The sequence below is a fragment of the Otolemur garnettii genome, unplaced genomic scaffold, assembly GCF_000181295.1.
Source record: "Otolemur garnettii isolate 467f Iridium unplaced genomic scaffold, OtoGar3 scaffold00112, whole genome shotgun sequence".
Taxonomy (NCBI): Eukaryota; Metazoa; Chordata; class Mammalia; order Primates; family Galagidae; genus Otolemur; species Otolemur garnettii.
Window position 1 is genome coordinate 3,369,466 of NW_003852507.1, and position 4,641 is coordinate 3,374,106.

Here is a 4,641-nt window from a genome sequence, read left to right on the forward strand (position 1 = left end):
AAAACCTAGCCTGCCAGCTTGGCTTTTTAAGAACGTGTGTTTTTTTGTTTGTTTTTAATGTTCCTCCAAGCTGGAAAGCTCGCCTGAGCGGGGGTAGGTGCTCCAAAGCCACTGACAGGAGCCCGAGCCTTTGAGCTTTTGGTAGTTGGAAGGAAGCTGCCCTATTCTCGTGTTCCTGTGCTTCTCAGTAGTGGGGCTGTGACATAGTAGACAGTGTGCTCAGTTAAATCGGAATTTCGGAAGAACCAATCATTCTTACAACGAAACACGTTCCACCCAATACCTGGGATGTATTTAAATGGGGAGATTTTTAAAAAAAGTTTTTTTTTTTAAATTTTACTTTCTTTTTGCAGTTTTTGGCCGGGGCTGGATTTGAACCCACCACCTCCGGCACATGGAGCCAGCGCCCTGCTCCTTTGAACCACAGGCGCCGCCCATAAATGGGGAGATTTTTTAAAATTCTGATGACTGAATCCTCAGATACTCTGGTTTAATCAGTGTGGGTGTGGCCCAGGCATGGAATGTTTTGGAAGTGCTTCCCAGGTGATTCTAATTTAACTGGGCATGGTGGGGGAGGGGGGCGTATTTTATTGTTTTTGTTGTTTGTTTTTGCTAAACCTGGCAACGCTACCACTGTAGAGATTAGCAGGAATTCATCTGAGGTTTGGAGGTGTTTTTTAGGTAGGGCAAGGGTTTCTGTAGTAGACTTAAATTTTACACGGCACTGAGCTGTCCTTCCATTCAGGTGGAAGCCAAACGAAATTAGCTAAGCCAGCAAGTGAGCTTTATATACAGTATCTACTAGAAAACAAAGCCCCTAGTGGTGCACCTAGTCCAGACTCCATGGGAGGCCATAAGAAAAGTCTAGTAAAAATGTTTTCTTTCTAACTTGGAATTGGCCAGAGTTAGACCTAGGTTCTTTCATTTTTAATTGGCTTATTTATTTGAGAACCGTCACAGGGAAATTCCTTTTTCATGACTTTATTTCTGACCTCTTGAAAACACTAACAAGGCTCAGGAACTTCCCCAAACAACTAGGTCCTGACACAGTGGTTTTCAGCCTTGGTTGTATATCAGAATCACCTGGGGAGGGTATGGTCCAGGCATCTAGATATTGAAAGATCTCTCCAGGTGGTGCTAATGTACAGTGCAAGGTTGACCTACCCCCCATCCTAGGTTGTTGGCCAGAGGAAGAGAAAACAAGTAGAAATGGCTATTGAACTGGTTAAGTTAGGTGCTAGATGACACCAAGTTCTGGTGGCTTCTCCTGTTCTGATGTTACTGAAAGAGTCTTTGCCCCCAGAATGGGAGGCCAGATGCTTCAGGAGCTGGTGGATGCAGCTGTTCTCACCGGCCTGTGGGGGCAGCAGGACCTCTGCCTGGCACCTGAGAGTCAGTGGGATGGTGCTTGTTTGGGTTATATTGGCCACAGGCCCATTCCAAAGTGGGTGTAGAACAGAATCAGCTAGGAACCGACAAGTAGGGCTGTCCGCTGAAAGCTGCCCCACAAATAGCAGCCACCTACTTGCACAGCTGAGCAGGAGGGGACACCAGCTCTGTGGGTTTTGCCAGTGATCTGTTTTCTGAGTGGGTAGATGAGGAAACTCCAGTAGCCAAACCAACATTCCAGCTCACTCCAGGAGGTTCCAGGTGCTAGTCTGCCAGTGAGTCTGATCCCTGGCTCAGCAAGGTTTTGGGTCCAGGAAGGCAGAACTATGGGCTCTTTGTCCCAGTGAGGGACTTCATAGCCTATGGAAGCCATGGTCCTGTTGAAGCAGGGAGAAATTCAGCTTCTTGCGCTCCATGTGTATGTATGTTTAATGCATTTAGTACATTTACACCTAATAATTGCAGATGTGATTGTAACGGGAAAGTCACTGTGCCAAGGAAATGACTTTGGTCACCACAGATTCACGGTGACTCTCCTTGGGGGCCAAAGTGGACACTGAATTGAGAAGCAGGGGCCTCTTAGGACTTCAGTGCTTGTGTCCTCCAAAGACTTTCCTCCCAGACCCTGGCCCTCCCTTTAGGACACAGGGCATGCCCTTTGGGGTGATGCTTCAGGCTAGTAAGACCAAGGCCTGCCCTACTAAGGGGGCTCAAATTAGAGGGACCATATCCCAGTAGATGACTTCGAGCACTGGTCTTAGGGACATTCTACTCTGAATGCACACATGAATGGGGCAGCCCTGGCAGGAAGCAGGAGAGGCCAGAACCACAGTCTGCCCTACCTGCATAGCAAGACAATTCTGAAGCCCTTCAGCCGTGCTGTCTGCTGCCCACCGGAGAAAACAGGCTGCTTTCTAGAAAGGTGTTTCTAACAGCATAGACCCTGGCGAAGCTTAATGCCACTATTTCCCCAGGACAAGCTTTCCCCCATGACCTCCGTGACCTTGTAGGTTCCTTCTCTCTTTATTGTGACTGTAACGTAGAGGTATCTGCCCCAGAGCCAGCAGCTAGGAGGGCATCCAGGTCACCTCTCCTTCAGGATCTAAGTGCTGCTGTCCCCCAGGTGACCTGCTTCCTGCTGGGACCCATCTGCTTTGCTGTCCTGCACAGGCTGTGTTCGTCTGCATGGTTTGGGGTCTTTGTCCTTGTGCCTTTTTTTCCCTGTCACCACTGTACAGGATTTTCCACACCCCACTGCTGCCCCCTTTTCTACACTTCCTCACCTGCCCTGCCCCTTCGGAGCCCTGTAAGCGTGTACTTTACATCCAGGGGCCTCCACTATCTGAGGCCATGCTGGTAGACCAGCTCTCCTGGGCCGGTGCAAGGATCAGGCCCATTTCCCTTCTGTTCACTCAGCCTTGTAGACTTGGTAACTTTGTACAGAATCCTTCCTTCCTGTCTTAAACCTGGAGGGCCAGGCCCACTCAGTCCCTCATGCAGCCTGCACCTGGTTTAGAAGCCTCACCTCCTGGAAGTGGGTGGCTTTGTGTGAAGCAGCTTCTCCACAAAGCTCTTCCCGTGCTAGTGCTAGCTGGCAGAGCACAGCTCTCCGACTTGGGGGTGTCACCCTGACAGAGATGTCATGGGATTGCAACCGCTCTGTGCACCCCCCTGCCGTCCCCAGAAGGAGCCCTGGCTGCGTGGTTCCTAGCACCTGTCGGTGGGCCTGCACTGAGGACCACCTCGTCTGGTGTCTGGAACAGTTGCGGCCCAGCTGGGCAGAAAGAAGAGGCTCTTGCTGCTGCCCCTGCCTGCTGTTAACACCTGCCCTGCCCCTCTTCTGCTAAGGTGCTCAGACCAGAGTGCCATTAACACCTGCCTGAGGTCAGGGATTGGATGGCAAGGGCCTTGCTGAGGACTGGAGAACACGCTGGCAGCCTTTGGCTCCTTCCAGCTCTTCTTGGCTGGGTCTCCTGGGGCCCAGGTAGAATAAGCTACACTTGGGGCCTCATGCCCCCAAAGGGTTTATTAGATGGCTTCTGACTCTCCATGGGATTCAACTCCAAGTTTTTGCCCCAGGAGCCTGTGTTTGGAAACAGGCTTAGCTTTAGGGCTAGGGTGGGGCCTGTACTTGTGAACCCTGGGAAGCAAAAGGGTGGGGTGAGGCCCCGAGGCTGTCCCAGGGTCCCCAGCTTCTTACCCTCAGGCTCTCAGCAGCAGGCTCCTTCCAGGGAACTGTAATGTACAGCAGACCCCGTGTAAATAAACAGTTTGCTCTTCTTGCCTGACTGGACCGTGAGTTTCTGTGGTTGCAGGAGGGAGGGAAGAGTCCTGGCTCCTGGTTCTGGGGCTCACAGGGACAGTCTCCCTTAACAAGAGTAGGCCCCATTCCCAGATGGCTAGTGCTGTCTCCTGTGCAGTCTGGGGCAGAGTCACCTTCTTGTCCCTGTTCTAGTCCGCTGTCCCTAGGAGAGGGCACGTGGATGTCAGAAACCCAAATCACTCTACCATTCCTGTCTTCTCTGTCACCAATATTCCCCCAGTGAAGACCTCCCAGGAGTCTAGTGGGGCCTGTGTCAGCCACTGTGACTCTGCTGGGTCACAGGCCCAAGTCCTCCACTTGTGCATTTCAAGTCTTAAAGGGTCACCTAGGCCGCATCTTAGCCCAGACCCTCCACCTCCGAACATGGGCCCTTGGGCCGTGGTCCTGCTGGGTGAGTGCACACTCACTGGATTTCCACAGCCTCCTGGGCTCCCAGAGAGTCATCTCCAGATACGAAGAGTTGTGTGTTCTCCTGTACCTTTATTCCCTCTTTCTTACTTGCCTTTCCTTCCCAACTAGGGCTGCCACATTCAGCAAATAAAAATACAGGATACCAGATTAAGTGTGAATTTCAGATAAATAGTTCAATGAGCCTCAACATGATTACAGCTGCAAAGACCCTATTTCCAAATAAGGTCACATTCAAAGGTCCCAGGACTTAGAAATTCATTATCTTTTTGGGATATACAATTTAACTCGCCTATTAAAGGGGGTACTTGGAATTGTCTGTTTATCTTTCTGGAGAGAAGCAGAAGCATGCACCACTCTGTGCAAGTTTTGCCCTCAACACAGCTGTGTCCCCCATTTGCCAATATTGGAGAACGTTTCCTGAGTTATTAAAACCAGTGTCATCCCTGTGCCCTGTAGATGTCACAGCACTTGAAAAAATGTTGCCTTGGCTCGGCGCCTGTGGCTCAAGTAGCTAAGGC